The sequence below is a fragment of the Lytechinus pictus genome, chromosome 8 (assembly GCF_037042905.1).
Source record: "Lytechinus pictus isolate F3 Inbred chromosome 8, Lp3.0, whole genome shotgun sequence".
Classification (NCBI taxonomy): domain Eukaryota; kingdom Metazoa; phylum Echinodermata; class Echinoidea; order Temnopleuroida; family Toxopneustidae; genus Lytechinus; species Lytechinus pictus.
In genome coordinates, this window is record NC_087252.1 from 27496129 (window position 1) to 27508970 (window position 12842).

At 44.0% G+C, this 12842-nt stretch overlaps 1 protein-coding gene across 3 annotated transcripts in view; it reads right to left on the minus strand.

The window, feature by feature from the left end:
* LOC129266942 (double-strand break repair protein MRE11-like) overlaps window positions 1-9908 on the minus strand; it is a 56797-nt gene extending 46889 nt beyond the window's left edge. The window contains exon 1 of one of the 3 annotated variants that reach the window (XM_064103870.1): window positions 9877-9908. The gene's annotated coding sequence lies outside the window, so the exon portion shown is untranslated. Of the gene's footprint in view, window positions 1-1917; window positions 3255-9876 lie in introns of those variants that run through there. The other 2 variants (XM_064103868.1, XM_064103869.1) reach the window with 2 other exon arrangements.
* Window positions 9909-12842: the final 2934 nt, after the last annotated feature.

Here is a 12842-nt window from a genome sequence, read left to right on the forward strand (position 1 = left end):
TAATCACAATTCTAGAGCCTTGTTACAAACAACATAGGCTACTATCCAATGTACAAATAGGCACAACTGGGACCTGTTTCATGCAACTACCGGTATTGTAACTTTGTTCATATGGTAACTACAATGGTAACAGGGCTAAGCAGACAATCGCAATCAAAGAATCCGTGGAAGTTACAATAATGTTAAAGTTACAATAGTTGTAAGTCTTTGTGAAACGGGACCCTGTTTGTGATTGTGCGAAACGTTATCATTGATTACAAATATTGTTTAATGCTACATACCCAGATCTAATACAATTTAGTCCACCTGGAAAATTATAATATGATGTTTCTGCAGCCATTTTAGAGAGGAAGAGCATGCAACAAATTCAGCCAACCTTAACCCTAACTAGGCCGGGCTTTTTTGGCTGTTCTGTGGCCGGGGGGGGGGGGGTTGATTCAACCCCCCCCTGAGATCTCGGCCGCCGATCGCGCGAGCGCCGCAAAAATTTGCACGCTGGTAGTGTGCGATGTAATCTACAAGGCTGTATGGTAAAATTTTCCAAAATAATGAGATTTTATTTTATATGAATTAATTATGCTAATTTATGCATAAATCATACTTTTTGCTCTAATTCACTAAATAAAGCTCCTAGAATGCTAATTTTTGGTAAAAATATTCTTTTTAGCATTCTTAACAATGGCAATTGAAAAAAACTTCGGTTTGGAAATCAATTTCTTATGTATTTTATTGTTTTATGAATTTCTTATGTATTTCATTGTTTTTCAACCTTTTGTTTTTCTTTTTTTTTTCACCAGATTTATTGCACAACCTTTTTGAAGCATAATTATGCTAAAATCAATTGCTTTCAGCTGTTTAAAGTAAAAATAATCATATCTTTATGAATAAGATGAGAAAACTGAATTTGCATTGACTTTGTACACAAAATCACGTTTTGGAACAATTTTTGGTCTGACATGCACTTACAAAATGTTGCGTAATTTCCGAACCGCGTACCCGGGCGTTGTAAATTTGGTCTCAAAAGATGCGCGAGACTTAAAAGTATAAACTCTGCGAATGGCGCGGTCAAAAAATTTCGCACGGCGGAATAATCGCAGAAAATGTTGAGGGGGGGGTTGATTCAACCCCCCCCCCCGGCCATTTTAGGGTTAAGGCTTAAAGGTCAAGTCCACCCCAGAAAAAATTTGATTTGAATAAATAGAGAAAAATCAAACATAAATAACGCTGAAAATTTCATCAAAATCGGACGTAACATAAGAAAGTTATGACATTTAAAATTTTGCTTATTTTTCACAAAACAGTTCTATGCTCAACTCAGTGATATGCAAATGAGAGAGTTGATGATGTCACTCACTCACCATTTCTTTCGTTTTTTGTTTGAATAATACAATATTTCAATTTTTACGAATTCGACAATTAGGACCCCCTTGCTCGAACCACAAAATGTTAAAATAATGGAATTACATGTGTTCAGGGAGGAATGAAACTTTGTTTCACATGACAATGACGAGAAAATCAAAATATTTCATATTTATTTTCATATAATAAAATACAAAAGAAATAGTGAGTGGATGATGTCATCGGTCCCTCATTTGCATACCGACTAGGATGTGCATATAACTGTTTTGAAAAATTTAGCGAAACTTAAAAATGTTATAACTTTATAAGTGCTATGCTTGTTTGATTTTTCTCTATCTACAATGTATTCAAATCAGCTTTTTGTTGGGGTGGACTTGTCCTTTAAGAACAAACCAAGAAGATAACGACTGTGAGCGACGCAGGGAATCTAGCACATGTACTGTTTATAAATCTTTGAATCCCTGAAATTTATCCTTGAACAGGTTACAATAGATCTTTAAAACAAAATGAAAATCCATATTTTAATGTTTGAAATAGAAATCGTGATTGTGGGCTTGCCTTGGCAGTCACTGTGAAGCACCAATTAATTCATGAAGCAGATCCGAGAGACCAGTATGTTTGAGCCGAGTACTACGTGGCAAAGGTCGTTTTTAATTTCAAACTGAAGACCAATGAAATGACAATGCAATGTCATAAAATTTCATTTCCCACCAGCCCATGAACATAGGCATAGCATGGCCAGGTCATTTTCCAATTACATTGTCAAGACAAGACAAGTGATAATAACCGTTGTCTTGTCACAGTCCCACGACTCGACACTCACCCGTGTCTGTAACTTTTTTTTCAGCAAAGTTTAAAAAAGTAGAATCTGAAGACAAACTAGTGAGTATTTAGTGCACAAACAAATGAGTGAGCGATGTCTGAGTCGATTGACAAATAATGGACTTTAGTTTAGAGTTTAGTTTCATCGAGTCATCAACACTTTCAGAATTTCAGTTTCATTTGACATCGACAAGACGACATCGTCATCGACCTCATTGAACTGGGAAGGGGGAGGCAGTGTAGCTCAGTCGGTTAGAGCGCCTGTTCCGGAAAAGATCGTAGATCTCAACGTGCGTGGGTTCGAGTCCCGCAGCATGCCGGAAGACGTCTAACAAAAAAAACAAAAAAACTGATGCTAGCGTTGTGTGTTAACGTGCCTCACCGCTGTGTTCAGTGCGGGTGTGAATGCAGTTGGAAAACACTCCATCGGAAAGGACGCAAATGTTGGTCCCCCGTGTATAGGAGAGTCACAACCTATACACGTTAAAACCAATACACTATTCGTCAAAGAGTAGGGTGTTCACCCGGTGTATTGCACCTGCCGGTCCCCGGTACTACAATACTGCAAGAATCTTCAGGATTGAAGGAGGCAGTGTAGCTTGAAGAAGAAGAAGAAGAACTTGAACACGTTCATTGAACAGCACTGCCCATCAATGATCAATCATGCTATCCATTTTAAACTTAGTTAAATATGATTTATCTTGCAGCAAAACGAGAGCGAAAAAAAAACGCAGGGACTTGGATCATAAATCTAGGCCTATTCGATTTTGTTGACGAATTCGAGCGGCGCCGGAGCCAGAAGTTTCATTTTAGTTATCAATATCATGGTTATATTACACAAAATCCAGTTAATGGGACTGCACTGCGACAATGTTTCCATGAATGATACTGTAGCGGTCGCGCCCCCAGCTTGACCACTAGGTTGATACCTGAAGCTAGAATATAAGGAATAAGTCACTAACCAGTATTTTCCTGGAGTGATGTCCTAGTTCCTGTCTATTCCGTGTGAGTTCAGCTTCAAATACAATGATCCAAGGGATCCAACGTCCTCCAGCGTCTAAAAGGGGTCCAGCGCCATCTCCCGGTGGAAGACCTATATGGGGGGTGGGGTGACTTACTACAACAGTCCCCCCCGTTCTATAAAACTCGGTCCCTCGAGTTTCCAACCCAAATGGACGCTATCCAAACCAGACACCAGGCAGAGGGAGGAAAAAATTTTCCACTCCCTAGGCACCCCAACCAGGAGACCTTATCTCCCGGCTGGGCATGAGTAAATACAAGCCCATTTAAAAATTCCCTTTGGTCTTTTATGTACACAATGCTCCTTAAAATTTGGCAAAAAGTACTTATGCAGCATTGTTCTGTCCCAAGTCTGCATTCCCAAAATTAATTATAATTTGCTACCCGTAATCAGCCATAAACATATTCCGTTCTTTTATAAATAAAAACTCCAAAACTATCCAAAACACTTGGCACAACTGTGCTAAAAACTTGTTCAACACTTTAAACTTTAAAAACCCGTAACATGAAAACGGTAAAAACCCGTAATAACACCTAAAAACCTAGAGTTTTTAGGTTCTTTAAAAAACCCATACAAAACATATAGAACAATGGTATATATATATAAAAATATAAAACCCATACAAAAACCCATATCCCAGGAGGGTCCCCCCTCTTCCCAGAAAGCTCCACTTTCCCATAGCAGTGGGCTGCCGCTGGCCCTCCCCTGTCGAGGCACCATCTTACCCGGGCTGTGCAACACATAGCATTCCCGTTCGGTTGAGACTGGAGCACCAGTACCCAACCTAGGTCCCCCAGGTGCAGGAAGGGGGCGTCAGCGCTGCCATTATGCGAAAAGGGCCATTTAAAACACTCCCCTCCAAAGCGGACCATGAAGCATTTCCTACATGGCCTAAATATACAAAAAGATAGACGAAAACATAGACAACGAACACAAAAGACACCAAGAGGAGGCGACCCAGCTGGTCTCCTCCTGTACAGAAAACATGTAGGGTCCTAAACGCGCTAACCTAACCCCAAAAAATGCAAAGGGAATCAGAATCCCTTCGAAAAAATGGAGGACAAAGTTCCTCCATCCCCCTTTCCTACCCTCACTACACCCCATAGAGCGCCAGATGATTAATCCGGGCACGTTCCATGAGGGTGAGGAAACCCATGCGCCTAGCTGAGGCGACAAATTCTCCCACCTCCCCGATGTATGCAGGGGTCATACATCTGACCCCCCCTACGGGAAGATATGGAGAATCAGTCTCCAGCAATAACTTGGAGAGAGGAACCTTCCTCAACGCGTCCAGCTGCTCCCCGGTGAAATGTTTCACCTTGCAGCCGAAGCTAAAGTAGGTATTGGGGAAAGTTTTTCCCCAAGCCTCGACCTCTAGAGGCCCAAGAGTACAACAGTGGATATGAACCCGCTGATGTCTGTTGGCCCTCGTCCTAGTCGCTTCTCTTACAATCCTAGAGGGGACATCGGAAGTTTTTCCGTCTTCTCCCCGCAGATGCAGTATCAGGACTTTGCCAGTAGCCCCGATAGTACGGCTGCTTGCCTGTAATCTGGTAGAGGAACCGCGATCCAGGTGAACCCATTTTTCAACAGGGAGCGATCCCGTCTCCCTTCCCTTCAATTTTTTTCAGTTTCCCCCAGCACCTCAGAGCAGGTTACCTTAAGGTGCCTATCAGATGGGTTTACAACATAGAGCTCTGTCTTCCCAGCCCTGTAAACCGAACTGGGAACTAGGAGCAGTAAGCCATCCTAAGGGTTAAACATGAAATCCCCTAAACGTTGGTCTAAAATGCCGGTGATTCGCTTGAGTGCATTCGGGGGAACAATTACTCGCTTGTGCAAATAAACCCGGGCGATCTGCCGCCCAGGGTCATCACTATACCAAAGCGGAATTCTCTGACCTCCCAACTGCATATGCGGATCTTGGAGATGAATCGCAGCCTTGCGCTTGCTGAGGAAATCTAACCCCAGGAGCATATGATCAGCTATAGGAGCTACATATACTTCCTCCGAGAACGTCTGGTTCCCAAACTCTATGGGAAGGGGACCGACAATTGTCCCCCTCATCTTCATATCCCGTCCCGCTGCATGTAGGATCACTTCTCTCAGTTTAGGGGGCTGGGGGTCCAGTGACTGCAGGAGCCTATCCGAGATGATGGACACCTCGGCTGCGGTATCGACAACTGCGCTTACTGGCTGCCCCCCTATAACAACTGAGACCTTGAGAGTGGAGCGCGACTCCAACCTACATACCACTACCTCTTCAATCTCGCTTGCACACCCAAGCCCTGGGAGAGCATCTGGAACTGATTCCAGAATGGCTTCACCCAGGTCTGATATTCGGGTGTTCGAGGGACCAACTGGATCCCCCGCCGCAGCCTCTACATAAGTAGCTATTCCGGTTACATTATTCCCTGGGACTATCAGGCGCTCCGACACGCCCTCTGTTATTCCTTCAGATGAGCCTACGGATGGCCCCTCTGAGCTGCTTGCTAGCTTGGAACCCTCTAGTTGGCCTCTGGCGGTGGGGGCCGGGGGCTGGCCAGCTCCTCCGACCCGCTGGAGTTTTCCTCCTCCTGGTCCCCTACAAAGGAAACTTGTACCTTGGCCCTGTTTTCCTGGACCGAAGGACAATTGTTCCTGTAGTGGCCAATCCCGCCGCACTCATAGCACTGGTCCCGACCGGGTGACCTCCCGCGTTCACGCGCTGGTTGGGGCCTAGTCTGGATAGCCTCCAGGACCTTCTTGAGGTCCCGTTCCAAACCACCCAGACGCTGCAGATCCCGCTCGATGTGGCCCAAGCGTTCATCGGTCTTGCGTTCTAGGTTCACCAACCTTTGCTCAAGGGCTGCATTGTTCCCTTGGGGTAGTTCCACCTTACGGACCTCCCCTTCATTAGCCTTAGACACTGCCTTGGGACGCCCGTACATTGCGCGGTGCACGTGTTGGTGCCACTCAATATACTTAAGCGCCTCATTCACGGTAGATGGATTCCGCGTAAGCGCGTGGCACCCCGCCTCTCGGTTGAGGGCGCCCTGGCACAGGCGAAGGACCGCCTGTCTATTCGGGTAGGACCCATTGACCCCTGGAAAAGCACGCGCTGCTAGCTGGAGCACCCGGTCTGCCCAGTCTGGCAGGGATTCAGTGGGTCCCTGCTTGGCTGCCACAAACTCCAGCTGAGCAGATTCAGAGAGCCCTTCCTCCCCGAACCTGTGCTGCAGCCGGGCCACTAGACCTGCATATGGCATATTTGGCTCTTGGTCCAAGACCATTAGCAAATAATCTTCAGCCTTCCCTTTCAGGCCCCAGTATAGCTGGCTTACGCGCTCCATTGCAGTCCAATTATGGTGATCAGCAAAGGCGGAGAACTTTCTGAAGAAAGCCCTCCAGTTACCCTTGCCGTTGAAAGTGAGGGACTTTGGCAGCGTGTAATATGGTAATCCACCACCAGTCCCCCTCCCTGAGGAACCACTAGAATTCGCAGGTGACGCAGCCGGGCTACTAAGCGGCGAAGATGAACTGTACTGGGCTGGGCGTGTCATACCCGCCCGCACATTCCTTGCGCTGTAATCTGGGGTAGGGGGTGGGGCTGAGGAGCCCCTCCCGTCTCCTACCCTGGTCTTTATACCTGCCCCTTGCCTCCCCCCTTGGGAGGGATGCCTAGCGGGGAGGTCATCACCTCCGGACCATTCGCTTGAATCACCACTTACCTGCATGCCTCTATTCGCATAGGCCCCATTAGCCTCTTCGCCTATTAGGTGCCCGGGTCTGACCCTCGGCTCTACACCAACTCTCATACTTGCCTCTCGGGTGCTTGGGGGCTCGGGCCCCCGCTCCTCCCGGAAGTGAGATGAGCTGGCGCCCCAGGACCCACTAGACTGGTTACTTTGACTTGACCTAGGGGGCTGATGTTGGTCATAGGAGTAAACACCCCCGGAACCTGCCACCCCATTTTGGTCAGACTCGCTATGCGGGGTGCTCGCAGTGAGGCTTCCCCTAGGGGTAATAAAAATACTGCCCTCTACCCCTTGGGTGCCCTCCCAAAAATCTACTCTTCGTGCTAGCTCCCTATTGCTGCATAGCGCTGGGCTGCTCTCAAATAGCTCAGGGGTTATTTCCCCCTGATCCATTCGAATCCCCTGAATTATCCCAGCTAGGGCTGAACTTAGCCCTAGCGACCTGAACTCCTCAAAGGAGCACACATTGATAGGGATTTTCTCTTCCCCGTCCATGTTGTGTTTACCCTAATTGGTGTTATCCTAGCAAGGTTCAGTTAGGCCCAATACTGAGCCCAACCAAACCCCTGTTGAAATTATCCAAAAGCTATTCTAAAACTAGGTCTCAACCTATCTTATTAAATTCTTTCTTTTATTTCCTTTTGGCAACTAAATTACAAAAAGGTCCAAATGTATACCCCAATCAGTTTATGGTTAGGCACAATAATAAGCCCGACCAAAAACCTACTTAAATTTATCTGAAAGTGGTCCCAATATATTCTTTTATTTTTTAGCAACTAAAATTATAAAAACCGGTAAAGAGTCCAAAATTATACCTTTAACAGTCAATGGTTAGGCACAGTGGTAAGCCCGACCAAAAACCTGCTAAAGTTATCCAAAAAAGCTATCCCAAAAAATTAGGTCCAAATGCAAACCCAATTTATTTTATAACAATTCTTTTATTTTTAGCAACTAAAATTATAAAACCGGTAAAAAGTCCAAAATTATACCTTTAACAGTCAATGGTTAGGCACAGTGATAAGCCCGACCAAAAACCTGCTAAAGTTATCCAAAAAAGCTATCCCAAAAAATTAGGTCCAAGTGCAAACCCAATTTATGGTATAAAATTCTAGCTTTTATTATTAATTAGATTAGTTTAGTCCGGTTGTTGCTAATAGTTTGCACAAGCACTGCCAAAAAGAATAATTGTAGCTCTAAAAATATTTATATTAACCTCTAACGTTAAGCCTAACTTGTCTTTTATTAATTTACCTAGGCTATTTATTTTATTAATCCTCGAAGCTGGTTCTGTCCTCAATCACGCTAGTGACTAGTGCCCGCTCACACCACAGACAAATTACATGTACTTATTCACATACACAGTCACCCCACACTCTCTCCAAAAAAATTTTTTTATTTCTTTTATTTATTTGGCAACGGACTCCCCGCTACAACGAGTGGGTGGGTCCACACGCAACACAACACTACACACTGGCACCAAAAACCAACCTATTAGGTATGCAATACACAACCAATGGTCGTGCACAGTTGCACTGGATCTAACGTCAAACCCGGAAATGATCGGGCGGTCTAACTGGTTAGATCTCGATAATTACCGTGAATTCTACCCAGCTTCGAGTACAAAACGTTCCCCCAAAATTTGAACAAAACACCCTAAAACACCACACAAAATTCAAAATATCCGAAATAGGCAGGCGAGAGAGGATTGGGATAATGCCCTACCTTTGTTGGTCAGTCTGGCTTCCCGTCCTACTCGCCCAAATAATCGCCGTTGTTTACCCGTATACGTGCGATGGATTGGTCCGGCCTGACGTCAGTTCGGATCTCAAACTAGACCCAAACGTTGAGCCGACGATGTAAAACAAGATGGCGCCGGTCGGTGGCAGAGAGAACCAATAATATCTCTCCGCCAATAGATCGCCGTGAAATCTTGGATCGGGCCGCGCGCTTTTACCTAGCCGGAACACACACACTCTTACGCACCTCTCACCCCAACAAAAATAGTTCACTCACAAATCACTCGCAAAACGACACAAAAATCATCCAAACACCCAAAATCACAAGCAAATCACACAATCACACCAACGTGAAACACAGTCCACAACTAAAAACGGATATTAAAGCACAAAACTAAAACAAACTCACAACACAACAACACGTGTGTTCTCCCCCCTTTTCTGGAAATTTCCGTCACGGGACCGGAACTACCATCAGTCCCCGCGACGAAAACCTTACCAAAAAAGACAGGGGACGATTGCCTAAATATGTCCCAAATCAAGATTTAACCTCTCAATTCAGGACAATCGCAAACATGAAACAAGGGACAATATTCATAGAATATACGCAATACGACAAGGCTCTGAATCTAGCCTTATCAACTGTAATTAGCCCAATCTAAAACTGATTTCTCGTACTCGAGCGGCGACCATTTCCCCCCACGCAGCGGGGCATAGGGATTTGCTCGTCCGATGCGCAATAGGGGGCCGTTAGCTCGCCGCGAGACAATTATACCCCAATTAATTTCAATAATTTGGCCTAAAATGCCCACAAAAGCAGGCACAGTCAGGCTCGCAGCGCCACTGTAGCGGTCGCGCCCCCAGCTTGACCACTAGGTTGATACCTGAAGCTAGAATATAAGGAATAAGTCACTAACCAGTATTTTCCTGGAGTGATGTCCTAGTTCCTGTCTATTCCGTGTGAGTTCAGCTTCAAATACAATGATCCAAGGGATCCAACGTCCTCCAGCGTCTAAAAGGGGTCCAGCGCCATCTCCCGGTGGAAGACCTATATGGGGGGTGGGGTGACTTACTACAACAATACTTTAACAAACACACATCTCTCTTTTTTTTGTTACATAAAGATCACAATCTAGAATAGCAAAAAAATATATACTTCGTTTTCAAAAACACTCAATTTAAAGATTATCAAATATCTTACCACCGTTTGTTTGTTATCACTCTCTCGGCTCTGCCTCTAGGCTCTGGCCTGGGATTCCCACGAGTTCCCAAATTTCCCGCAATGCAAATTTTGACAGCAAGCCCTCTACGGTATACCAGTACAGTGGAAGATCAAAATAATAAAACGTAGATAATTTGCAAACTGCATGTTGGTTGAAGGGCCCTGGGAACGATTTTGTTTTACTGGGGGCAGGCGCGTAGCCAGGGGGGGGCGGTGGGGGCGGTCGCCCCCCCCCCCAAAACGTCCCCAAAAAGAAAAAAAAGAAGGGAAAAAAAGAGAGGAGAAAAGGAAAAGCGAAGGGAAGAAAGGGAAGAAAGGTAGCTTTGTGGGTTTTTCTTTAATTCTTTATTTTTTTTTTCAAAAAGAGAAACTCCTTCACTCTTGCTCTAAATTTATATATATGAATTTTGCTTCCGCGCTGCGCGCGGATAAATGACAATATTGCAGTTCTCCTCTGTTTCCCCCACCCTTTCTCTAACCCTGTTTTTCCACCTCAGCTATACGTGTTTCTTGCCAGTTCAAGTTCAAATGTATACATGAGGGCATGGAATTAGAGTAAGGTTAGGCCGAAGTGTATGAAGTTTTTTTTTTCAAATTGATCGCGAAACTTCTGGTCGGGTCGACTCCAGGCGGGTCAAATCTTTATATCAATTTCCGACGTCACCTCCACTAGGGCAACTTCTCCTGCTTTTCAGCTCATTATTTAACAACCATAATTTTGGGGCAAACGGGTTTCTAATTAAAAAAAAAAGAAGGTATAAAATTCGTGTCGTATCAAATAAAAAAGTACAATATTTTTTAAATCAAATTCTAGTAAATTTCATGTCATTTCCCTGCCCTGTCCTATTTTGCGCCCTCAGTTTGAAATTTTGAATGACACTTAAGTTTCTTTATCGTTCAAAATGAAGCGCTTCAAGATTAGTCAAAGACATTATACATCATCCTTTTTATATAATTTTAATAAATCACAGAAGTTTCAACTTTTTGAGCGGTATTTTCCTTGTAATGAAGTTAAATATTCTTAGAAAATCAATTGAATTAGAGCTGATGGGTATAGAGATATCTGCATGTAATGAAACGTCCGACCTTTAAGATTTCAGAGTTTCATTGCTCTGCGCGGGGAAGAATATCTTCCTCCCGGCATATCTTCTCTTCTGTTTTGCGAGTTAAAGATATGCACTGTGGCTAAATTGTAATCAAATCTGATCTTTCCGAGGGAAGCATTCAATATGACTTAGAGAATACCATTATTTCGGGACCCTTTTCTTTGCCAAAAAATTATAAAATGCATGAGTTTCCGCGCTTCGCGCGGGGTAATTATCATTATAATTTCCTTCATTTTATCCCTTTTTGTGCGTTCACAATCACTTTTGAAAACAAGATTCAAAATCACAATAGAGTCAACTGAATTGGAGCTGATACAGGTACTAGAGACAAGATAGACGGCTTCTTTTCATTTTAATTTATGAAACACCGAAAGCTTCGCGCTTCGCAAGGGAGGGGGAAACTCCCCCTCCCTGCACCCACCCCCTAGGGATCGCGCTTCGCGCGCTCTGTAAGTATTGGCACGCTTCGCGTGCATTTACCGCCCCCTCCAAAATGAAATCCTGGCTACGCGGTTGACTGGGGGTGCTGATATAAATTTGAAAATCAAAGAAAGAAAGAAAAAATAAAGGTTTCACTGCAAGCTGAAGCTCAATTTGGTCCAGAAAAATTATGAAAAGCAAAAAAAAAACAATTACATTTTGGTTACATTTTTCAATTTGTACACACCTTCCAGAATACCTGGGGGCATTGGCGGCGGAGCAGAGGATTATCTCTATCCCTATGAAGAATAATACACCAGCGGCACCCCCGCTTAATCAAGTGGTGGACGGTGGACCGGTGTCCTGAATGCACTGGCCAGCGTACAGATAAAATAAAAAAAAATAAATAAATAATTAAATTAAAAAGTTTCACAACCAATAAAACAGGGAGGAAAAAAAAGAAAAGAAAGGAAAGGGGTTGAAAATATGACGTTTTCTGAATATTTTACGGGCCCTGCATATTTTCCAATCTAAGGCAATAGCGGCGAGCGTATCCCCCCCCCCCCCCTTAAATGGGGGGATCGAAGTTCAGCACGGTTCACATCTGTTTTAAGAGATCAGTTCAGGATGTATAAAGGGCCTATATACATCCTGAACTGATCTCTTAAAACAGATGTGAACCGTAATGAAACGGGGCCTCGGAAACGGGGGGGGGGGCTGGGTGGGCTGACACTTCTTTCATTTACTATTATTTACCTCACTCGCTGCTATCTCTCGTAATCATGATACAAATTGAATACTCCTGCTCCCACTTGAACTCCAATTCCTTTATAAGCTCAAACCGGGAATGATTATTCCCATACCACCCTCCATCCCCCCCCCCCCCCTGAGTCGGTAGGCCAACTCATAATGGGGTGTTCTTCCTCATGCTATCACGTAATCACGTATCCACCGTCTAATTCACATCTCAGTAAATTTGCATGACAGGGGTCTAATATTAGTGCATTTACGGTGACAGTGGTATGCATATATACTTGAATTTTAAAAAAAATCGCTCAAAGTCTCTTATTTCTATATATTTACATATTTTCCAATTTTGATGCTGCAACTTTTTCAAAATAATTCCTAATCGCAAACAAATGGGATAATTGGTTGCATGCAGAGATTAAACATTTCAACCGTTTACGCCATTTTGGTGCTTTCACACGCTGCGCTGCGGGTATGCACAGTCCCTCTCCCTCATGCAGTTTTGCAATTATTGAGCTATTAGATTATTTTGATGAAATTCGTTGGGGTCTTTTATTAGCGTCCTCAAGTTTTGCATTATTTTGAAGAAAAATTGGGAAAGCAGGAACAAACCCAACCACCAGCTTTCTTGCTTAAACTTGTTGTGATGAGAATAATTTCAGTTTTCTTATT